This window comes from Asparagus officinalis, chromosome 10 (assembly GCF_001876935.1).
Source record: "Asparagus officinalis chromosome 10, Aspof.V1, whole genome shotgun sequence".
NCBI lineage: Eukaryota > Viridiplantae > Streptophyta > Magnoliopsida > Asparagales > Asparagaceae > Asparagus > Asparagus officinalis.
Window position 1 is genome coordinate 47,476,619 of NC_033803.1, and position 25,959 is coordinate 47,502,577.

General features: G+C 43.4%; 1 long non-coding RNA gene across 1 annotated transcript; it reads right to left on the minus strand.

The window, feature by feature from the left end:
• Positions 23,988-24,415, minus strand: LOC109826001. The gene is made up of 4 exons (XR_002243154.1): positions 24,377-24,415; positions 24,238-24,309; positions 24,094-24,165; positions 23,988-24,024 (listed from the first exon to the last, which is right to left on the minus strand). It is a non-coding gene; the product is annotated as an uncharacterized LOC109826001 (long non-coding RNA).

Sequence of the window (25,959 nt, forward strand, 5' to 3'; positions counted from 1 at the left end):
GCAAAACCACATGTTACCCCGAGATTTCTCTTTAATTGAGCCATGTACCAATAACGTGGCCGAGTAAAATGCGTTACTCATCAGACTCGACTTCGCCAAGGAGTTGGGAGTGAATCATCTCGAAGCTTACGGTGACTCTCAACTCATCGTTAGACAGATGACAGGGGGATACGAAGTCAGAAACGACGACTTAATCCCATGTCATGAAGCAGCTATCAAACTAGCTGAATCATTCAAAAGCTTCCGCATTGAGCATGTGCTTTGTTGCAAGAATACGTACGTCGATGCCTTGGCGTCATTGGCAGCTAACCTAGCTCAATCGCTGGGAACAAGTCAATGCGTCACCGTCGCAAGCCGACAACTCTTCCGGCCAGAGCATGTTCTGGAAGTGAATGCAACTCACCAGGCTATGGGTCAACTCGAGCCGAGAGATTGGTATTTCCCAATCATCGACTATGTCTTATACGACATACTACCTGAAGATGTAAAGGAGCGAGATTCTGTCCGCAGACGTGCTCCGAGATTCTACTACGATTTGACAACAAAGGCGTTGTATCATAAGTCATACGACGGCATGTTGCTTCGGTGTCTCTCAATGACAGAAGCACAAGAAGCCCTGCGGGAAGCCCATGACCATACCTGCGGCGCTCACCAATCTGGACCCAAGCTCTAGGGTTATTATTGGTCCAGAATGATCAATGTCGTTGTCGCTTATGCCAAGTGTTGCCATGCATGTAAAATCCAAGCCAACTACATTCACAAACCACCCAAAGACCTGCATTTGACAGTGACTTCATAGCTATTTGAGACATGGGGGATGGATGTCGTCGGACCGATATCTCCACCATCAGCTAAGGGTCATCGCATCATCCTTGCGATAACCAACTATTTCTCTAAGTGGGCCGAAGATGTTCCCTTAAGAGAAGTCAAAACCAATGATGTGATTAAGTTCATCAAACATCACATTATCTATTAATATGGCATTCCAAGATGTATCATTCATGATAACGGATCATAATTCGTTAGTCATGCATTCACTCGGTTCTGTGACAAGTTCAGAATATAGAACCTCGCGTCCACGGCTTATAATCCATCAGCAAATGGACTAGCTAAGGCTTTCAACAAGATGATCATTAAGATCTTAACCAAGCTGACATCCAACAGCAAGCGTGACTGGAATGAAAAGCTCGGTGAAAGCTTGTGCGCGTATCGTACTACAGTTCGTACACTAACCGGTACCACACCTTATTCACTGGTATACGGTTGTGAAGCCGTGCTACCGCTGGAGATTCAGATTCTGTCCCTACGTGTCGCACTCGCAACAAGGATGACGACTGAAAAAAGTCATCGATGATGTCATGCAAAATTAGAGGCCTTAGATAAGAAGCGGCTCGAAGCTCAACAACACATTAAGTTCTATCAAGCCCGAATATCCAAGGCTTTCGACAAGAAAGACAAGGAAGGAGAGTTGGTCCTTGCTGTTCGACGACCTATGATACTCAACTCTAAGAATAAGGGAAAATTCCAACCCAAATGGGAAGGACCATTCGTGATAGAGACAGTCTATTCGAATGGTGCTTACCATCTCGTCAAACCAAATGAAGATAAGATCCTGATGCCTATTAACGACAAATTCCTGAAGAAGTACTACCCATAGTCTTTTTTCAATCCTTCATATACTCCGACAAGTATACGAGTATAAACTACTTCGTCATACACTTCGACAAGTATACGAGTATAAACCGCTTCTTCATGCACTCCGACAAGTATACGAGTATAAACTGCTCCTTCATGTACTTCGATAAGTATACGAGTATAAACTACTCCTTCATACACTCTGACAAGTATACAAGTATAAACTGCTCCTTCATACACTCCGATAAGTATACGAGTATAAACTGCTTTTTCATTTCCTCTAACTGGTGCACGAGGCTAAACCGCCCCTTCCCTCCCACTAGTGCATGAGAATAAACTGCTCCTTACCTCTGACTGGTATACGAGGTTAAACTACTCCCTACACTTCCACTTCGGTCAAACCTTCCTACAGTTAGGACCAAAGCCAAAATCCTCTCTCGATTCGTTCAATGAATGAGAGGTCCACCAAATTGAACGATCAAACCTTTAAACAGTTAGGATCATCTCAGAACCGCACTTGGTCAAACTTCTATGTAGTTAGGGCCAAAGCCAAAGTCTCTTGCCAATCCTCTCTAATATGATGGCGGGTCCTCAATTCTATCATGTTAACAACCACCTCTGATAGTCCCCTCCAAATTTCTCCTACCGATCCTCTTCAACAGGACGACGGGCCCACTCATATTGTCATGTTAATAGTCACCTCTGACAAATCAACTTACCAATCCTCTTTAATAGGATGGTAAGTCCACAAAGTTGCTCAAAATCGCAACAAGCTAAAGGGCCCTAGAGGGGGGGTGAATAGGGTTTTTGGATGAATAAAAAGCAATTAAAAATAATTCCAACAAACCACACACAAAATAAAATGCAATGACAATAAAAAGAGAGAGTAGAGATAGAGATAGTTAGTCAATTGATGACGCGTGATGTGTTCACGAGGTTCGGTCTGCTGACCTACGTCCCCGCTCCCCACTCTCGAGGAGAAATCCACTACACACCAGGTTTGAAAGCCGGAACTTCTTCTATACAATGATCTCCTCTGAGATCTCACAACCACACAGTAGATCTCCATGAGATCAAGCTCACAATAGTCACAATTCGAAGAAAAACTTCTCTTTACAGAAGCCCTATGGCTAGAGGAGAGATTACAATTGAAGCTTGGGATGTGAACTTAGAAATAGTAAAAGCAAATGAAAGTTGAATCTATTTTGAAAACAATAAACTTAAACTCAAGTAATTTGCAATGAAAGCTTGGTACTGAGGTAGATGGGGTTGATAGGTATTTATAATGAGAGAAAACTACAGCCAAAACCCCAAAGAACCAGACAGAATCCCGAGAAAATCGGATTTCTAAAATAGAACAAATATAGCCATTACAGCACCCATCAGTCGACTGACAGGAAGCATCAGTCGACTGATAAGCTGAACATTGTATACGATATTCAGCTCATTAGTCGACTGATGATCATTTCAGTCGACTGACGATCTCGTCAGTCGACTGGTCAGTCGATCAAAACAGAACAGAGAGCAAAAAGATAATTCCAGGCACTTTCATCAGTCAACACATCGGTCGACTGACTTCATCAGTTGACTGGTCAGTCGACTGACTTCATCAGTCGACTGGTCAATCGACTGATAACACGTTATCAGCCTGAATCGATTTCGAAATTGAATTTCAGTGCTCTATAAAAAATAGTAAATAAATTCCAAAAAATGTAAAACTTTGTAAACAGTTTATAAACATTTTGACAAACTTGTTTGAAAAGGAATTTTACAAAAAGGTCCTCGTGTATGTGAAAATCATCAATTTAGCAAAAGTGTCAAAATACGAGTTTTGAAAATGTGCAAGTGTGTTATCCCATGAGCTTCAAATGTAATCAATAAACTTCTTGCCTATATTCTAGCACTAGAGAGAAAATAAAAATAGCAAATATCTCTCACATAGAAATACATTTCTTGAGTCTTGATATTGCTTTTGAGTTGATGAAGCTTCTTATTGCATATGGTGTTCTTGATAAACATTGCTTCATCACTTTGCCTTCACCTCCTCTAGATATCGTCGTTGTAGCTCATATTCCATCCAATCCTCCATCTATGGTTCTAATGAATTATAATCTACAATATAGCTCAATACACAATTAGCACCAATAATAGTGTTTATAAATCATCATCAAAATAAAGGACCTAACAATCTCCCCCTTTTTGATGATGACAAACAACCATTATACAAGAGCAAATAAAATAGATTATTTGGCTTATTATTTGGCTTATAGATAGTTGCTCCCCCTATCTATAAGGCTCCCCCTTTCTATGTGCACAAATGAGGAGATTTCTCTCCCCTTTTGTCACCATAAAAAATGGGGTAATGAAAGTATAAAGACACATACTAAAGAAATCACACAATGTACCTCAAGTGTTGGCCTACCCGTGTCTCCCTCAAGTGTTAGGAATTACAACCTACCACTAGGCATTACCACCTACCCCACTCCTCTTGGGATGACCCCGGTCTCTCACCTTTACACTCCTCTTGGTACATATGTGAGCTTGAGCATGATATGACATTGAAGGAACAAGAAAGAAAATATGGATATGACAATATAAGAGCAAGGAAACCAAGAAAACAAAGTGGCAAAAAGAAATTATTTTCAAAGAATGCCCATGCCCAATTCATTCCTAATGCAGCAAAAATCAACTTCACAAAGGGGTTTAGTAAAGATGTCCGCTAATTGAGATTTAGTGTCAATATAAACAAGAGAAACATCTTTCCGTTCAACATGGTCATGCAAGAAGTGATGATGTACATCCATATGTTTGGTTCTAGAATGCAAAACCGAATTTTTGGAAATATTTATAGCACTTGTATTATCATAAAAAATCTTTGTATCATGAAAGTGTAAATCAAAATCAATCAAATGTTGTTTCATCCACAAAAGTTGTGAACAACATAAGACGGTGGCAATGTATTCTGCTTCCGTAGTGGACAAAGCAACATAATTTTGTTTCTTGGATGCCCAAGAAACAAGTGAGTTACCTAAAAATTGACAAGTACCACTCGTACTTTTGCGGTCCACCCTATAACCTGTAAAGTCGGCATCACAATAACCACAAAGATCAAAAGATGTATTTTTAGGATAAAACAAACCAAGTTCTAAGGTACTATTAATGATTTAATAATCCTTTTAACCGCAACTAAATGAGAGTTTTTAGGAGAAGCTTGAAAACGTGTACATGCATAAACACTAAACATGATGTCCGGCTTACTAGCGATGAGATAAAGAAGACTACCTATCATACATCGATATAGCTTTTGATCTACCTTTTCACCGCTTTCATCAGCATCCAACTTGATAGTGGTGCTCATTGGAGTTGGGGCATGTTTTGAGCTTTCCATCCCGAATTTGTTCACCAACTCCCTAGCATATTTGCTTTGTGATACGAAGATGCCATCATTGGATTGGTTAACTTAGAGGCCAAGGAAGAAAGTGAGCTCTCCCATCATACTCATCTCAAATTGATCTTGCATTACTTTAGAAAAGTCCTTGCATAAAGATTCATTAGTGGTACCAAAAATAATATTATCTACATAAATTTGAACTAAAATGAAATTATTTTTCTGTTTTCTAACAAAAAGAGTATTACCAATTGTTCCTTTTGAAAAACCATTTTCAATGAGAAAACTTGAGAGGCAAGCATACCAAGCTCTAGGAGCTTGTTTTAACCCATATAAAGTTTTTTGAACCCGGTATACATGATTTGAAAAAGATGAATCAATAAAGCCGGGGGGTTGCTCAACATAAATCTCTTCTTCAATAAAACCATTTAGGAAAGCACTTTGACATCCATTTGAAATAATTTAAAATTTTTGAAACTTGCAAAGGCCAAAAACATTCTAATAGATTCTAAGCTTGCAACTGATGCAAAAGTTTCATCAAAGTCTATGCCCTCCTCTTGATTATATCATTAGGCAACTAAACAAGCTTTATTTCTAGTTACTATGCCAAACTCATCAAGCTTATTTCTAAATACCCATTTAGTTCCAATAATAGAAGTATGATTTGGTCGAGGAACTAATTTCCAAACATTATTTCTTTGAAAGTTATTCAACTCTTCATGCATAGCTAAAATCCAAAACTCATCTTTTAAAGCATCATCAATACGTTTAAGTTCTATTTGGGATAAAAAGGCTACATTACTACATTCGCTCATTGTTTTTGAGCGAGTCAAAACGCCTTTGGATGGGCTCCCTATAATTTGGTCTTTAGGATGATCCGGTGCAAACTTCCAATCTTTAGGGAGTTCTTCTTGATTTTGTTCATTATTGCTCTCCCCATCATTTGGTTCTTCCGTTGAGGGTTTGTCCTTTAGTTGCAAAAGTTCCATTTGTTCCTCAATCGCATCATCATTCCTAGGCAAATTATCTTGAAAACCAATATTAGATTCATCAAAAGTAAAGTTTATAGACCCTTCAACAACGGGAGTTCGTTTGTTGAAAACCCTATAAGCCTTACTTCTAGGAGCATATCCTAAAAATATACCAATATCAATTTTAGAATCAAACTTATCATGTTGGTCTTTAGTATTTAAGACAAAACATTTACAACCAAAAGTACGAAAATATCCAATTTGTGGGGTTTTGTCATAAAGAAGTTCATAAGGAGTTTTCTTGAGAGAGGGTCGAATTAAAACACGATTTAAAACATGACAAGCCGTGTTAACGACTTCTGCCCAAAAATATTTTAGCAAATCATAAGAATTTAACATTGTGCGTGCCATCTCTTGTATGGTTCTATTTTTCCGTTCAACAACACCATTTTATTAGGGTGTCCTAGGAGCAGAAAACACATGAGTTATACCACGACGAGCATAAAAATCATGAAAGAATTTGTTTTGAAATTCTCCACCATGATCACTTCTAATTTTAACAACTTTTGAATCCTTTTCATTTTTAATTCTTTTTACAAAAAGAGAAAACTCTTCAAAGCATTCATCTTTACTAGCAAGAAAAATCACCCATGTAAAACGAGAGAAATCATCAACAATAACAAAAACATAGTGTTTTCCTCCTGGAGAGGCAACACGCATGGGACCAAAGAGATCAAGATGTAATAATTGTAAAGGTTTAGAAGTGGATACCTCATTTATGGATTTGAAGGAAGTCTTAGTTTGTTTACCTTTAGCACATTCCTCACAAGTAGAATCCTTAACATAAGATAGATTTGGTAGCCCTCTCACTAAATTCTTAACATAAGATAGATTTGGTAGCCCTCTCACTAAATTCTTCTTGGATAGCTTAGATATAAGCTTCATGTTAACATGTCCAAGTCTCTTGTGCTAAATTCAAGGATCCCCATCTACCACGGCAAGGCATTTTACATCTTGATCTAAAAGCTCATTCATCTCAAAAATATAAACATTAGACCTTCTAAAAGCAACAAAAATGGTTTTGTCATTTTTACTAACAACACATTTGTCCGGTTAAAAATGATATCAAAGCCTTTGTCACTTAATTGACTAGTGCTAAGAAGATTATGATTTAAACATTTAACAAAGTAAACATCTTCAATTACGGGAGAAGGTTTCTTACATGCTAAGAAGATTATGATTTAAACATTTAACAAAGTAAACATCTTCAATTACGGGAGAAGGTTTCTTACCAATAGAACCGATTCCTATGATTTTACCTTTCTCGCCGCCACCAAAGGAGACATTGCCTCCTTTAATCCTTAATAGGGTTACAAATAATTCCTTATTGCCCATCATGTGATAAGAGCAACCACTATTAAGGTACAACAACTCCTTACGTCTTATGTGAGACGTTCCCTACATATAAATAAGTTATAGAACCTTTAGGTACCCAAGCTTTGGGTCCTTGAATGTTAGTATTTTTGATACCCTTGGGCACCCACATTAGCTCATAATGATCAATGTTATTTTTAATCATACAATGAGTAGAAATATGACCATATTTCATGCAATATATGCACAAAAACTTTTTCTTGTATGTAGGAGCATGAGATTGATGATACAATTTTCTATTAACATGATGATGACTTGAAAAACCATGGTTAGATTTAATTTTATTGTTTTTAATTTCTAATCTTTCAACCTTAGATCTTAGTAGGTTATTTTCAAAATCTAGATCTCCTATCATTTCATCTTTTAAAGCTAGAGATGATTGTAGTTGCTCAAACTTAGAATCACAAGAAACATGTAATTTTTTGAATGAAGAATATTCTTTTGCTAATATTTTAAATTCAAATTTTAATTCTTCTAAGGCCGCTTCTAGTTCACATTGCATATAAATAGATTCACTTTCGGTTTCGGATTGTACCTCATCTTCATGAGCCATGAAACAAGTGTTTGGGTCATGAAGAGCAATCTTGGCGCCCTCATCATCGCTATCCGAATTGATTGGTTCGGATTCATCCCAACCGGCATACATCGCCTTCTTCTTCTTGTATTTCAAATACTTCTCCTTGAGCTTGGGACAATCCTTGGCTAAGTGACCCGGTTCGTTGCTTTCAAAACATTTACCTATACGAGGAGAAAATTTATTGTTAGATCGATTTTTAAAATTTTGTTCATTTTGATTAGTCTTGATATCCTTCTAGAGAGGTGTGCCACTTCTCTAGAGACATCAACTTCACTATCCGAGGAGGATGAATCATCAATTGCTCCCTTGAGCTCAATGGACTTTGATTTTTAAGGTAGCTCCTCGGTTGCTTTTTCCTTCTCATTGACCTTCTTTTTATGGACCTTGAGTTTGCCAATAAGTCCATCAAGAGTGAGAGTTGAGAGATCATGAGCTTCTTCGATGGCCGTAGCTTTAGGTTCCCAAGCCGGCATCAAAGAGCGAAGAATTTTGTAACACATCTCTTGATTTTCCAAGACCTTGTCAAGACCATGTAATTCATTTATAATGTTAGTGAACCGAGAAAACATAGAGTCAATAGATTCACTTGGAAGCATTTTAAAAAGTTCATAATCATGTATAAGTCCACTAATCTGGGGGGGGGGGGGGGGGGGGGTTCCCTCATGGGTAATGCATAATTTCTCCCAAATCTTGTGTGCGGTTGCACACGTAGAAACTCTCTTGTACTCATTGGGGGTAAGACCACAAATTAGTGCATTCATGGCCTTGATATTAAGGTTGGCTTGAGTCCTCTCATCCTCGGTTATTTTACCACCGGACTTCTTAACATATTCTTTTCTATGATATCTAGAATGTCAAGGTCAATGCATTGTAAATAAATTCTCATCCTAGCTTTCCAATATGCAAAGTTGCTACCGATGAAGAGAGGTGGTCTAGTGGTGGATTGTCCTTCTAGCATATACATATTCATTGAAGCCTCCATAATGATCTTTTCTCTAAGGTTTTTAATCCTAACAAAAGTAGAGACCTTGCTCTGATATCAATTGAAAGGCCCTATAGTGGGTGAATAGGGTTTTTGGATGAATAAAAAGCAATTAAAAGTAATTCCAACAAACCACACACAAAATGAAATGCAATGATAATAAAAAGAGAGTAAAGATAGAGATAATTAGCCAATTGATGACGTGCGATGTGCTCACGAGATTCGGTCTGCTGATCTATGTCCCCACTCCCCACTCTCGAGGAGAAATCTACTACATACCCGGTTTGGAAGCCAGAACTTCTTCTACACAACGATATCCTCCAAGATCTCACAACCACACAGTAGATCTCCACGAGATCAAGCTCACAACAGTCACAATTCGAAGAAAAACTCTCTCTTTGCAGAAGCCCTATGGCAAGAGGAGAGATTGCAATTGAAGCTTGGGATGTGAAGTTAGAAATAGTGAAAGCAAATGAAAGTTTAAGCTCTTTTGAAAACAATAAACTTAAACTCAAGTAATTTGCAATGAAAGCTTGGTACTGAGGTAGATGGGGTTGATAGGTATTTATAATGAGATAAAACTGCAGCCAAAACCCCAAAGAACCAGACAGAATCCCGAGAAAATCAGATTTCTGAAACAGAACAAATATAGCCATTACAGCACCCATCAGTCGACTGATGGGAAGTATCAGTCGACTGATGAGCTGAACGTTGTATACGATATTCAGCTCATCAGTTGACTGATGATCATTTCAGTCGACTGACGATCTCATCAGTCGACCAAAACAGAACAAAGAGCAAAAAGATGATTCCAGGCACTTTCATCAGTCGACACATCAGTCGACTGACTTCATCAGTCGACAGGTCAGTCGACTGATAACATGTTATCAGCCTGAATCGATTTCGAAATTGAATTCCAGTGCTCTATAAAAAATAGTAAATAAATTCCAAAAAATATGAAACTTTGTAAACAGTTTATAAACATTTTGACAAACTTAGACTATTATAAAGTCAGAAAGGAACTTTGTGGTATCAAAGTGTTGAATTTTTTTTTTGGGTTATTAAAGTTCAAATATTGCAAACTTTTGTAGTGCAAATAACCTATTTATATCGAAAGAACACACTAGAATTGTTGATAATTTCAATGGTTTAGGGGATTGATTTTGAAATGAGTTATAAGGATTAGGATTCTAATCTTTTCGACCACCTAAAAAGTAATGGAGGGATTGCTGCTTAATCCTAACAATTGTTTATTCAGTGGGTGATTATGATTTTTTTCTTTGAGTATAAATTTAGAATGAGTGCAATATAAGAGTATATGGTAAGTGTTAGATAGAATGCATCACGATCATCTACTAGAAAATTAATGGTTAAACTTAAAAATAATGGTCTCTCCACTACTTTTTTTGCATAGAAGAGGATCCAAATTGTAAGAATTATGGACCTCATAGCAATTTCAATGATTTAATTCCTTGGTTGGTACGCGGGAATGAAGTTAAGTGAGAATGAAATGAAGATAGGAATGAAATGGAATAGATATGGGAATGGAATGCCCATTCCCATTCTCATGTTTGAGTGCGATTAGGGAATTAAATGGGAACATCTTTAAGAATGTTTATCCGGAATTTAATTTATTATTACATTCTCACTTAAAGTCAGAATATCAATTCCTTAATAATTCATTGGGGACATTATGCAGGAATTATTAAGAAATAAAAATGACATTTATAGTACATAAAAATACATCATATTTAATAAATATAAATAAGAAATTAAAATTGCATTGCATTCGTACTCATTCCTACATACAAAATGCGTAAGAGAAAAAAAACCCATACATATACAATTCTCATCTTAATTTTTTTTTCAATATAGATTCACTACCATATTTTATCACAAAGATCGACCCTATCTCTTTTTTATTAGCGAAATCGACCCAATTTCTGTCTCGTTAGCTTCGTGACCAGAAACTTGATCGATTTTTAAAATAACGCGTTGCTTAATTAGTCAGGGTTGACAACCCAGACTAATTAGTATGTGCTCGAGACCCCGATTCAAGTCTTTACAAAAAATTAGTGGGGTTGCCAAACCCGATCAAAATTGTCGATTTAACAACCCGACAATTTTTTTAATTAGTCCCCTAAACAGTCGGGGTTAGCAACCCTGACCATTTTGGTTGGTAACCTCTTAGAGGTGCTTCTAATTAGTTAGGATTATCAACTCCGACTAATTAAAAGTTTATTTTTTTTAAACGATCTAGTTTCTAACGATGATGCTGACGTGACAAAAAACTAGATCGATTTCACTAAATAAAAGTAAAATGGATGGAATTTTGGGACGAACAAATTTTCCTGTAGACCCAATTGAAGTTTTAATTACCAAAATCGACCGTTTTTTTTAATTATCAAAATCGACCCATTTTCTGCCACGTAGGCTTAATCCCGTTTCCTAATTAGTCGGGGTTGCCAACCCCGACTGTTTAGGACATTACAAATCGGGTTTTAAGGCTTCTAATTGGGGTTTAACAACTCCAAAACAGTCGGGGTTGGCAACCCCGTGTAGGCATCGAAAATTGCCTATAGGTCTCCACAAACGGTTCAGTGTTAATGAGCGACAATGAACATCACCATCCGACCCACATGAGCCTAATCGACGTCGACGAACGACTGAAGTGAATCGACGAGCTACATGAGCGAATAAGACTTCGGAATAACGAAAACCCGTGCCAATCGGAAGCCCGGCACTGCTCACAAAAAAGGACAATACCCTCCGTGCCTCGACCACTCTAAAGACAATCCAACCATCAGAGCGGATCGAACTCTTCGTCACGCATCCAACGCACCCGGAATCACTCAAATCCGAGTTCGTACGAAGAATCTACGGGGAAAACGATCAAAATACACCTACGGACGTCTCGGAGTTCCGAAACACCCCCAGGGGTGTCTCAGAAATTCCGAGACACCCCAGGGGTGTCTCGGAATTTCCGAGACACCCTAGGGTGTCTCGGAAAAGCCGAGACACCCCTAGGGGTGTCTCGGAAAGCCGAGACACCCCTAGGGGTGTCTCGGAAATTCCGAGACACCCCTAGGGGTGTCTCGGATTTTCCGAGATACCCCTGGGGTGTCTCGGATTTTCCGAGACACCCTAGGGTGTCTCGGAAATTCCGAGACACCCCAAGGACTTCAACCGAGGAGGAGAGGTCTAAATCAGCCTTCATCACCCGTTCTCATCCTTCCTTAGTATTAGCCTTTAGCGTTAATACTAAGAAGAGCTATTACCTCGCTTTAGCCGAGGTATACGCTTAGAACTTCTAGATCTCACGCGGATCGACGAAGTTCTGTCCGATATTTCTGGATTAGAAGTTTCTAGATCTCACGCGGATCGACGAAACTCTGTCCGATTTATCCGGAACGGATCTGATTGCCCCGGTGGTCCACGGATATCAACATCCCCGTCACAGGCCAAAGACCCACGCAAGCGAGACCGCACCAAAACGGGATCTCGTGTTTATTTTCGAAAAGTTGTAATCTTTGTTTTGTTGCACAAGTTCGATAAAGTTGTAATCTTTGTTTTGTTGCATTCTTGTTGTAACGTTTAAAGTTGTAACAGATTCAAAAGCAATGAAAACAGCGACTTTCACCGAAAACAAGCTGGCGACCACAGTGGGAGCCAACGGCATCGCAACCGACGCCGTCGTGACGCAACCGGCACTCAAGATCCGGGTGAATGAAGAGGTCGAGTACGAGTTCGACCAGCAAAAATTCGAAGAGTACCTCTCTTCCTCCTCCTCCAGATCCGCCTCTCCGAATAGGCGTGGGAAGAACCCATCTCCCAAAAGGGCTCGCGGGAACTCCAACTCCTCAATCCAAGATCCCGCCGTTGCTGCCGCTACACTTGCACCACACAACGTCCTTGCGTCGTTTAGTATGGTCAAGTCTGTAGATCCAACCGCCACAAAGGCGATTGATGATGCAACTCCAGCTCCATCGAAGAGGGCTCGCCAAAGACGGCGCCAACGCCTCGCCCTACAACAAGCCAAAGCTGCTGAATCATTGGATGGGATCCGTTACAACAAGGATCTAAAATCCAGGTACCGCCGAGAGCAACGGCAAACAACCAACCTCCTCTCCAAAACAGAAGTGAGTGAGTGGATCCACGTCAAGAGGAACCGCTCCACGCTCAAGGAGCGAATCAAGAAGCGCCGCGCCTTGCTTGCGCATGCCCGAGCTCTGTTACAAAAGGCGGAGGGAATGCAGAGAGAAGAGGTGGTCAAGAGCCCGTCTACAAGCAAGTGGGTTTGGTTGCCAAAGCTAAAACCAACGCCTCAAACACAAGTGGGTGGAGTTGCTGCCCGAGTTCCTTCAAAACCAGATCCAGCACCTTCAACGGAGCCAGGTATGAATGGGGATCATTCAAAACTCAGGGTTCCTTTGAAAGGTCGCCTCGGTCCTCTACCGGAGAATCGAGGTAGAGTACCTATCAAGGAAAGATTGGGACCTTTGAAAGGTCCCCAAGTTACAAATCAAACTGGGGGTCAAATTAATCTCCCCAAGAAAGATGATAAAGGGAAAGCCCCTATCACCGACCGCATCGGATTGCGAGTCGAAATACAAGAGCCCGTTCAATTTTTATGTTCACAAAAGCGTAAACTTGAACGGGCCACTTTTGAAAAAGCTAACAAAGCATCCCATGCCCAAAGGGAAGCACACTCATCTGAGGATGATGGTGTTTTACCGAGGAATACATGCCAACACTCTATAGGTTGCTCCAGTTATCAAACTGATGAGTTGTACTATAGAGCTGGGGGTATGGGAAAATCTCGAAAGAAGTATGTGCAGGACATGGAGTCTCGCTGCCCGTGTGCCAACATAATCAAGGCAGTGCTATCAGAATGCTGCTGTGCTCAAGCTCCAAGGAGAGTTTCGGTGTTCAAGAGAATCTCCACCGGAACGTCTGAAGCTAAGCCTAGGCGTTTCCAACGAAGAAGAAAGATGGTCAAAGACGGAGAATTCCCGAAGGTCACCATCAACATGGCCAGCAAAGGAGCATCGACAGGGGACAATCCCGAGTCAATTCCGTTGGTACCCTGGTATCTAACTCACCTGCAGTCCGGAACCATTACACGAGGGACTTATGGTAGAATTCGGACGAGATTACCATCAGAAGACGAAGCATCAGATGCTGGCTCCGCGATCGCTTCGGACAACACAGTATCTAGCGAGGGGCAACCCCGCGAAGTACTCATGATCAGCGCCGAACAGATGAACAAGATGCTTGAGGATGCCCTAGCTCGGCAGAAAGAAGCTTTCAAATTCGAGATGGAGATGACCCTACAGCGGATGAGGGAGATGCACGACCAACAAATCGTAGCTCTGACAACTCATCAAGAGGAGCCCACTCGACCCAATCATCAGAATCAAGAGGAGCATGAGCGGGAGGGGAATAATGTCAACATAATTATTCCCCCTGTCAACAACGACAACGGAGGCTGTCCTGCAGATGATAATGCAAAAGAGGACCACATTACCTCTACCCAAAGCCACTCAAAGATAGAAACGAGTGAAGACATGAAGATGAAGGACCTGGAGAGCAAAATCAACGCGTTGATAAACGCTCAAGAGGTAAAAAGGTCAGGTATACCGTGTCCATATCCAAGGGAGTGGGAATCTATTCCATATCCGGCAAAGTTCAATTTAATCAACTTTACGCCGTTTGATGGAAAGGGTTCCCCTACCCAACACTTGATATATTTTAAGTCCCACTTAGGAATAATCTCCGGCAACGAACCCTTGATGGTACGGTCATTCGTTGGCACTCTTCGCGGAGCGGCCTTCGATTGGTATCGTCGCCTCAAGCCGGGGAGCATCGGCAGTTGGGACGACATGGAAGACATGTTCTTGACGAACTTCTTTGATGATGACACTGAGGTCTCGATCAGCACTCTGTTTGAGGAGAAACAGAAAAATGGTGAGACAGTCGAAAACTTTGTGAAAAGGTTTCGAAATAAAGCGATGAATTGCAGGGACCCGGTCAGCGAAGATTTCATCCTCGAGACCTGTCACAACAATCTCACCTTGGATATCCTTGAATCTATGGGAACGGCGCCATCAAAGACCTGGAAGGACCTGAAGGTGCGAGGAGAAAGAGCCGAACGATTCATCAAAAGGAAGAAGGCGGAAAGGGGCCAAATAGCAAATAACGCTCCGCAACCGAACTTCACCCCTAGAGGTAAAGGAAAAGCGCATGCGAACGCCGTGAATGCAAATCAAACGTTCGAGGTGCAGGCGCAACCGCAACAACAGCAGCAAAAGGCGCCTCAACAACCAAGGTGGCAACAGCAGACCCCGAGGCCCAAAGCTTCGGAGCCAAAGTTCCCGAAAGTTTATTCATTCAGAGAGGACGAAGTTCCTGGTATCTTCAAATATCTCGTTGAGAATAACAAGATTAAACTGCCTCCAGTTCAGGATCAAGAAGATGCCAAGAGAATCAATGATCCGAAATACTGCACATTCCATAGAGCGGTGCACCACCCCACCAAGGTATGCTATGCTCTTAAAGACAAAATCCAAGCTCTCATCGATGCGGTGCACCACCCCACCAAGGTATGCTATGCTCTTAAAGACAAAATCCAAGCTCTCATCGATGTTGGGTCATCACAATGAAGCAGCCCAAGGAGAAGAAAGTCGGAGCAAATACAGTGACGGTTAGCTTCGGTTCTTTTCCCGTGAACCAGTTCCAGCTCGAGCCGGTAATAAAGGCAGCAGTGAAGACGGTGAATGATGATCCTCACAAGCAGCGCCAGAAGGGACTTGTGCCACACACAGCCCCGAATGGCGAGATTCTTTGGGTTCATCCAGACCTGATCAAAGACGAACAATAGACTGGAACCTCTTCCAAGAAAAAGTCAAAAGGAAAAGGTAAATCTTGTTATGGGGTTTCCGCTATTCCAGGAAAAGACGATGAAGAAATCCCCGCCTTCCCGCTTTCTGAAGATGAACAGGAGGCTTTTGCAACTCGGAGTGGGAATGAGTACCACTACAAGTACCCAGATGCTTCCGAGCAATTGGGTACCAAAACTCCCCCTTCCAAGACATTGTCAGAACTGGGTATTGCAGCAATTCCCCCAACGCCTATAGCTACGGAGAAAGTCCAGCAGAAGGAGAAGGGAAAAGAGCCTTTACCCCAAGAAGCCCAAAACCCGAGGCAGTCTCGATTCAATCATCCGATTGGAAGAGACAAACCGGGAAATGTGAGCTCTTCACCCCATTTCGACATTATGGCGCAGTTGGCCAACATCCCAGCTAGGATAACCCTATACGAGCTATTGCGCCTGTCCAAGGCTTTTCTAACTCGGATCAAGCCATCCCCTGAAGGGCCAGAGCCGTCAGCTCAGCACTGCAATCTAGCGGCGCATCATTTTCCATGCATCTCTTTCACCAAAGAAGATATGCAGACGAAGAACTCAAAACATGATCGGCCCTTATATTTTACCGGGCACATTGGCTCCAGCTTGGTCAACCGGATCCAAGTTGATCCGGGTTCCGCTGTCAGCATTATGCCATTCCGATTGATGCATCATCTCGGAATCCCGACGAGTAAATTAGCCTCCACTGGCACTACGATTTATGGATTCAACACCAGCGGGTCTAGACCCTTGGGGAAGATCCGAATCAAGTGCCAGATCGGAGATTTAAAATCGGAAGTTACTTGTTATGTAATTGATGCAGAAACGTCCTATAATTTGCTGTTGGGTCGACCTTGGATCCACGGTAACCTTATAGTTCCGTCAACTCTGCATCAATGCCTCAAGTACATAGACTCGAATAACGAAGTCAAGACGGTGGTCGCGGATAAGCAACCGTTTAAGGGATTGGAGAATTATTTCACCGATTCCCTTCTATACGGCGCTGAATCCGATACTGAATCACCGGCCCAAGGAACGGACAGCGGAGATGAAGCTGATACCGAAACTGGGCTTGATTACGATGGTGGTTTTGTACTTAATGACATTGTACCCATTGTAATCAATCTTGATGATGAAGAATCATCGGAGAATAGTTGTAATTGGCAACTTGCCGAAGAACTATCAATAAACGATGATTTAGAGTATTCGATGTGTCTTGATGACGTCACTAAAGAGCTTTGTGATAATCCTGACCTGCATATGCCTCTTCAGTCATTTTGTCTGACGAAAAAGCAGGTACAAGATCCATGCGGAGCGACGCTTGTCATCCCCGCGGGAAAATGGAGTGGAAAAGAAGTCGTCTACGGCAAAGGAAAAGAAGCTCCGACACCCGATCACTTCTTAGAAGAAGAAGAAGATGAAGATAAACCTGCTCCTCATCTATTCAGATATGACGCAAAAGCGCGCGATATGATGGAAAAGTATGGGTATGACTTCACACTCGGAGAAGGTCTTTTCTTTGGTCGAGGCCCACGAGTTCCACCTCGAATGGCCTATGTACCGAAGGGAAAACCCGATGATTATTATCGCTATAAAAGAGGTCTCGGCTACGTCTCCTCATCCGACGACGAATGTTGCTGGCAAATCATTGATCAGATCGCTAACAAGGCTAGAAACGGGTACTCTTCCGACTCTTCGGCTGGGGGTTCCGACACTAGCCTTGGCGAGACGTTCAAAAGGTTGATGTCAAATATGGTCACGGTCGATCCTACCGCAATAGAGGAAGACGACCAGATGCCAACATGGGAAGATCCTTGGGTTCACCACCTAAACATGCAGTATGGTGATAGGTTCGAGCAAAGAGAGCCTCCTACCGAAGATCAAGTACTCCAGGTGAATATGGGAACTGAGGAAAATCCTAAACCGATATTCATTAGCGACAGTCTCCTACCCGATGAGAAAGAAGAGTTAATCTCTCTCATCAGGGAGTACATCGATGTGTTTGCCTGGAATTATGAAGACATGCCAGGGCTCGACCCGAACGTAGCAGTACATCGTCTCAATATCAAGACAGATGTCAAACCTGTCAAACAACAACAAAGACGGTTTCGTCCACAAATGATGGAGGCGATCGAATCCGAAGTCAAGAAGCTTATTGACTCGGGCTTCGTTCGGGAGGAGCAACATCCAGAATGGCTCGCCAATATTGTCCCAGTCCTTAAGAAGAACGGGAAAGTCAGGATTTGTATCGACTTTCGGGATCTCAACACTGCTTGCCCAAAAGATGATTTTCCCCTCCCCATCACGGATGTCATCATCGACAATACGTGTGGGTTCGAGAGGATGTCTTTCATGGATGGCTTCTCTGGTTACAACCAAATCAAGATGCATCCAGACGATGAAAAGCACACGGCATTCAGAACGCCTCTCGGTGTCTTCTGCTACACGGTGATGCCCTTCGGCCTAAAGAATGCAGGTGCTACATATCAACGAGCCATGTCAAAGATCTTTCAGGAGCATCTCCGAAAGACTGTTGAATGCTACGTGGATGACTTGGTCGTGAAAAGTCGTGATAAGAAAGATCATATTAAGGACTTGAAGACCATGTTCGACTTGATGCGAGCCCATCAATTGAAGATGAATCCTACCAAGTCTTTCCTCGGAATGTCGAGTGGCAAGTTCCTGGGATTCGTCATCACCACCAAAGGTATCCACATCGATCCTGATAAGGTAAAAGCGATCAATGAATTACAACCTCCGAGGAACCTCAGGGAGCTCAGAGGATTGCAAGGACGATTAGCTTATATCCGTCGGTTCATCTCGAACCTTTCAGGAAAATGCCGACCATTCTCCAGGCTCGCAAAGAAGGGCATATCCTTTGTATGGGATGAAGCTTGTCAAAAGGCATTCGAGAGTATTAAGGAATATCTCTCAAAACCTCCTGTACTCGTTGCACCGAAATCGGGCAAACCATTCTTGATTTATGTCAAGGCGACGAGCCACTCATTAAGTGCATTGCTTGCACAAGATGACGATAACGGTCACGAGCAGGCAGTATATTATTTGAGCCGAACCATGGTAGGCGCAGAATCTCGATATCCCATGATTGAGAGAGAATGCCTCGCCTTGGTATTCGCTATGCAGAAGATGCGGCATTATCTGGTTGGACAGACCATTTACGTCATCTCTAAAGTTAATCCGGTTCGAATATTCATGACTCAACCGGCTTCCATGAGCTGGCGGTTAGCAAAATGGGCCTTACTCTTGTCCCAATACGACTTGCATTTCAAGCAACAGAAGTCAGTAAAAGGGCAGGCCATCTGTGATCTCCTGGCAGCTAATCCAACTACGGACACCGCTGAGATATATGACAACCTACCCGATGAAGTCCACGAAGTCAACGCAACTTCGCACCAGCAAGTATGGCGTCTATACTTTGACGGCGCGTCACGAGCAACTAATGTAGCAAGTGCTCCTGGAAGTTCTAAGATTTCTTCCGGAGTGGGAGTTGTCTTAGTTTCCCCAGGAAAACATGTGATGCCTCGCGCCTACTCGCTAACCGAGCCATGCTCGAATAATGTAGCAGAGTATAACGCATTGATTATAGGACTCAACTTCGCTAAGGAGCTGGGGGTTGAGTATCTCGAAGCCTTCGGCGATTCTCAACTGATAGTTAAACAAGTTCAGGGAGAGTACGAGGTTCGAAGCCAAGATTTAATACCATACCATAAGATGGCGGTGGAGATGGCTGAGTCATTTGAAGGATTCTTTATCGAACATATTCCACGACTACAGAATACCTATGCAGACGCGTTGGCCGCATTGGCCGTGTCACTGGCACAGCCTCCCGAAACAGAGCAGTTTGTTACGGTAAGAACTCACCAACTCCTAGTGCCGCTTTACAGTGAAGATGCCGAGGAAGAAGAAGTTCAGGAGGTACACGCTACTCAAGTCGAGTGGTCCTAAGCTTTATGACCGCATCAGAAGAATGGGGTATTTCTGGCCTTCCATGATGAGTGATGCGATTGCATATGCCCGAAAGTGTGATGCATGTCAAATACACGGGAATTATGTACACCAACCTCCGGAGCATCTGCATCCTTCGGTTACGTCATGGCCGTTCGAGACTTGGGGAATGGACATTGTTGGTCCTATAAATCCTCCGTCAGTCAAAGGCGACCGGTTCATCCTGGCAATCACCGATTACTTCTCCAAGTGGGCCGAAGCAGTTCCACTCAGAGAAGTTAAAACGAGCAGCGTCATTGGATTCATCAAGCACCACATCATCTATAGGTATGGTGTTCCAAGACGAATCATACATGACAACGGTCCTCAGTTTGTCAGCAACGCCTTCATAAGGTTCTGCGAAAAGTTTAAAATTCAGGACATCTCGTCGACGGCGTATAATCCTACAGCGAATGGATTAGCTGAAGCCTTCAACAAGAAGATCGTGAAAACTAACAAACGAGACTGGGATGACAAGCTTGGCGCTGCTCTATGGGCCTATCAGACCACGGTGCGCACACCAACAGGAGCAACCCCGTATTCACTGGTATACGGATGTGAAGCTGTTCTTCCATTAGAAATCCAGATACCATCTCTTCGGATCGCTCTTTCAACCCAGATGTCGACCGAAGAACAACATCAGAAGCGCCTCGAAGAACTCGAGAAGCTCGATGAAGAACGCCTGGTGGCTCAACAGCATATTGAGTTTTACCAAGCTAGAATCTCTCGAGCCTTCGACAAAAAGGTTCGACAAAGGAGTTTCAAAGAAGGAGATTTGGTTCTAGCTGTGAAACGGCCTATGATCCTTAACTCCAAGAAGAAGGGTAAATTCGAACCCAAATGGGAGGGACCATTCGTAGTGGAGACGGTCTACTCGAGTGGCGCCTACCGCCTTGTCACTAAAGACGGCGACCGGCTCATGATGCCGATAAATGGCAAATTCCTGAAAAGATACTATCCTTAGTATCTTCAGGATAACCAATGCATCGGGAAGTTCCCGGAAGAGTACCACATGGGTATTCTTAGGGATAACCCGGTCGTTGTGGAATCGACGAATAAGGAATCTACATTTGAACTCTGAAGGTCAGAATGTCTCTTCTTATTCTCGACAAAATTCTCCAACTCTTATGAGTTACTTTTGTGAGATGAGATCTGATCCTCTGATAGGTTAATTTTCCCTCCCCAACCCATCCGCTGATCAAATCAAACGACAGTGGACCCACCAACATTTCCATATGCCAGTCATTGGCGTTTCTCAGACTCAACGTGTTAGGTCAGAATCACCTAGCATTAAAGTCTCCCTTTGAGTGATAATACGAGTTGGCAAGCTCTTTGCTACCCGTATTCCACTTTTGTTGCTTTCTGGTCAAACCTATAAAAGTTAGGGCCAAAGCCAAAATCCCCTCTCGATTCCTCCAATGAACGAGAGGTCCACTTTCAAATCGAGTGATCAAACCTTTCGACAGTTAGGGTCATCTCAAATTCCAGTTTGGTCAAACCTTCCTACAGTTAGGGCCAAAGCCAAATTCCTCTCTCGATTCCTCCCATGAACGAGAGATCCACTTGGAACAGTCAAACCTATAAAAGTTAGGATTGTTTCCGATCTCGCTTAATCAAGACTACACATAGTCAAGACTAAAGTCGAGTCACTCCTTTTCGAAAAAAAAAATCCACCTTTGTCCCCTATTTCCACCAAACCTATAAAAGTTCGGGTCGAAATTGGGTTTTTCTCCTCAACGAATGAGGGGTTCTTTGAGTTCAAATGACCAATCCTATAAAAGGTAGTGTCGTTAGAACCTTTTCGATTCTCGGAGTGGAGATCCCACTCTTAGTTTCATCCTTCCGGATTCTGGAGGTGGAGATCCCACCTCGAGTTTCCTTTCCAGCTGAAGATAGAATATAAAATTCTTCCTCTTTAGCACCGGGAGATAGAATATAAAATTCTTCCTCTCCTCGGACCTTTCCGATGCTCGAAGTGGAGATCCCATTCCCAGTTCATCCTTCCGGATTCTGGAGGTGGAGATCCCACCTCGAGTTTCCTTTCCAGCTGAAGATAGAATATAAAATTCTTCCTCTTCAGCACCGGGAGATAGAATATAAAATTCTTCCTCTCCTCGGGCCTTTCCGATGCTCGGAGTGGAGAGATTTTGGGGGTGGATATCCCACCTCGAGTTTCCTTTCCAGCTGTAGATAGAATATAAAATTCTTCCTCTTCAGCACCGGGAGATAGAATATAAAATTCTTCCTCTCCTCGGACCTTTCCGATGCTCGGAGTGGCGACCCCACTCCCAGTTCATCATTTCCGATGCTCGGAGTAGAGATCCTATTCCCAGTTCATCCTTCCAGATACTGGGGGTGGGGAATCCCACCTCAAGTTTCCTTTCCAGCGGGAGATAGAATATAAAATTCTTCCTCTCCTATTTTCACAACTTTCAACTTCCAATCCGCGCACTTGGTGCATGGGGAATTTTATCCCGAATCCTAAGTAGGGATAAGTCAACACCTAACACGTGTTGCCGGGTAGCCTATTCCCGTAACAAAGGCAAAGTCTACGTATTCGAAGTCGTAGCATTAAGTCTAAGGGAGTTCATTCCTTTAGCACAACGTTACATGCGGAACGGATTTCGACAATCCGCATGCTAGCCCGATTCAAACGGTAATCGGTAAAGGCACATCAAACCCGTTGATGGCTGGGGGTTTTCCAAAAATCCCATAAATCCGTCATTTCAGAAGAAATACGGACAAATCACAAGAAAGAAGCAAATACGGAGTTTCTATCAAACAGGTCAAGTCAAAAGCATACAACAAAGAGCTCATTAGCCCGAAGGCAACTGACGGCTAAGAATATGAGACTTTAAGCTAAAAAGTCTATCTACATAACTCCGCTCAAGTCCCGCCTGCAGATCAGCTCGGGCAGATTCCTCAGAATGGCTCAAAATCTCCGCGGCTTCGCTCTTCAGCTTCATCAGTCTCTCCTGGGTAGATCCTAGCTTCTCGAGTGCCTGTTCCCGAGAACGCTCTAGTCCAGCCAGGTCATTTACAATAAGTCCCGCCTGCAGATCTGCTCGGGCAGATTCCTCAGAACAGCTCAAGATCTCCGCAGCTTCACTCTTCAACTTCATCAATCCCTCCTGAGTGGATCCGAACTCCTCGAGTACCCGGTCACGAGAACGCTCTAGTCCGATCAAGTCATCTGCGATAAGAACGGCGGATTCCTCGGCACGCTTCAAGGCCTCCTTCAACCTAGTCGCTTCCTCGCGATTCGAGTCCAAGGAACGGAGTAACTCAGCTTTCTCCCTATCCATCCTCGCCATGTTAGCCATTAGATGCGCGAGAGAGCTCTCGCGTGACTGAAGCTCACGCCCGACGGAAGATCTCAGGTCACGCCACTGCTCCATCCTATGCTCTAACTCAGAGGATACAAAAGAAGAAGCCCCGGTAACCTCCAGTTCCTTCAGCTCTCGTATCTCTGACTCCAGGGCAGCGAAATCAGCAGTGAAGGAATCAGCCAGTTCCGGGTATCCTTCTTCCCTCATCATCGTCATGTGGCGAGAGAAGGAACGCCGGAACTGATCGAAGCCGCCTCCTCGGTGGAGAAGCTTCTCGATCAAGCCATTATACCAGGCGGTGAAGAAGCTGAGGTCCGTACGGAAAGCCTCTCCGTCAGGGTCAGTATCGGCCAAAAGACTACGGACACGCTCGTGCAAAGAAGATCGAGATCCTACAAGCAACAACTTGGAAGCTCAGTGAACTATCGAATATGGAAAGGAAAGTCAAAAGGCAGGTTCCGAACATACCGACGCCAACGGATGTCCCATCGGGTTGAGAGCCGACAGGCTCCGAGACAGCAGCAGAAGAGGGTACGTCAGCCCCTGCAGACAGATTGCTCGCACCACTCGGCAGAGACGGGGAGGCACCACTGCTATGAGGACTTTCAACCCCGGGGACTGTAGCAGTATCAGGCTGAACGCCTGGTCCTACAGTGACATTCCTATGTTAACCAAATGGAAATTTGGACAAATAAGGAGAATCGGGATAAGAAGGTCGTATGAATACCTGCAATCCCCATGTCCTCAGATGCAGCCGGAATGCCAAGAGTCATAAGAGTATCGGCCCAAGCTGCTGGTCCTATGATGACACTCTCTTATTAGTCAAAATGAAAATTTAGACGAATAAGAAGAATTGGGATCTGCATACCTGTAGATCCATTATCCGCGGGCATTTGAGGGATGTCAGGAGTCATATGAGAATCAGTCCTAGCGGCTGGTCCTATGATTGCACTCATTAGTCAAAAGACAGATAAACATAGGAAAGTACAATATCCCTGAATCGTATACATACCTGCAAGCCCGTCGCTCTGAGGCAAACTGGATATGCCAGGGATAGATACCGGGCTAACTCCAATGGTAGACGCTGCGATAATCAATCATTCATTAGTCATATGAAATATCGGGCAAGAGGGAGAAAATCAGATATATACCGGTAGATGAATCGTTCCCGAAGAATGGTCTCTCGGTCCCTCTGGAAGTCTGCTCAGCCAGCATGTCAGCTAATAAGCCGGCATCCGGCTTCGAGAAGCTTGGCCCCTCCATCGCAACATCTGCAGGGTAACCCAAATGTTGAAGGATGAGGAAAGCTCAAACGAGAAATCTTCCTTCACCTTACATAAGGAAAATGACATTGGATGCGGATATACCTGAATAAGGGATTGTGGGCTCAACATTATTTATCTGCTCAAGATCGATGTTAAGGTCGATGCCCAAAGACCCATCGTGAAAAGCGTCGGGGTTCAACATTATTCATCTGCTCAAGGTCGATGTTTAGATCGATGCCCAAGGACCCGTCGTGAAGAGCATCGCACATTTGTTGCACAAAGCAATCCATGTTGTCAACACCAGGGGACGCCGAACCCGGTGGGAGTTCGCCCTCTTCGAAGAAACCTGGAGCACAAAACATGGTCACAAATCCCCAAAAGGTAAACAACCTTGAAGCAAGAGCAATTGAATGTTACCCCTAAGTCCACTCCATAGGGACGCTGACCGTCATGGGGCTTATGGACGGTCTTCTTCCTCTTCGGGGCACCAACCCTCCGAGGACCAACAGGTCGAACATGCGCAGGCTTATCACACGTTTCAACGTGTGTAGGAGCTGGTGGCTCATGATCATCGATCGTCCTACCTAAAGTGACAATAGCCATTTCATTCAATGAACAAGAGCTGTCATTAATGAAAAAGGAAAATCAAAGAGGCAGGACAAACCAGTATCGAGATCCCCTCTGTCGGTATCTGCATCCACATATTCTTCCTCGGAGGTCCCCTCATCGTCACCCGTAGGGAGGAGCTCTTCCTCGACTGTGAGAGGAGATTTGGTATGCCCTTTTCTCCGCTTCTGAGCAAGCTCAGCCCTGCGACCAGCCATCATAGCGGCCCGGACCGCATACTCGGACTGTAATTCTGAGAGACTCTTAACGCTGATGGACTCATAGGCAGAAAGGAACCACTTGCAGCTGAGGAAAGTAATCAATGGCTTACGACGATATGAAGGGAGAGCAAAACGGGCTCCAGTGCAGCCCACCATTGTCCATAGCCACGCTCGTACGCCATCAATCAGTCCTCCCTCAACCTGCAGGCTACGCCGAATTGGCGAGCAAAGCGGCAAGGGAGATAAGGCTCTATGTGGCATTGGTTCTTCACCCGGAGGACAAGATACCCAACGCGGATGTTCACTAGCCACCGAAAGCAGCCAGCGTCAAGAATGGTCCGATCACTTCTAGGTTTCTCCTCATCAATCAGCGCGTCGCCATAGCGACCTGAAAAGTGAGGAAAACACTTAAAGAACTCCCAACTCTTGCGAACCCGGAGCTCTCGTTGAACATCACTGAATTTGTTCCCAAGCCATCTGCTCTGCTCCAACAATTGCAGGAAGGGGACGGGGATGTCAACAACGTTGGGTGCCGACATCAAGTCGGGACGGTGAAGAACGAGCCATGCCATCAAATATGCGTAAGGGAGCTCAACCTTCGGACAAACCAGCTCGGCTGATGGTTCAGAACCCATATGTGTG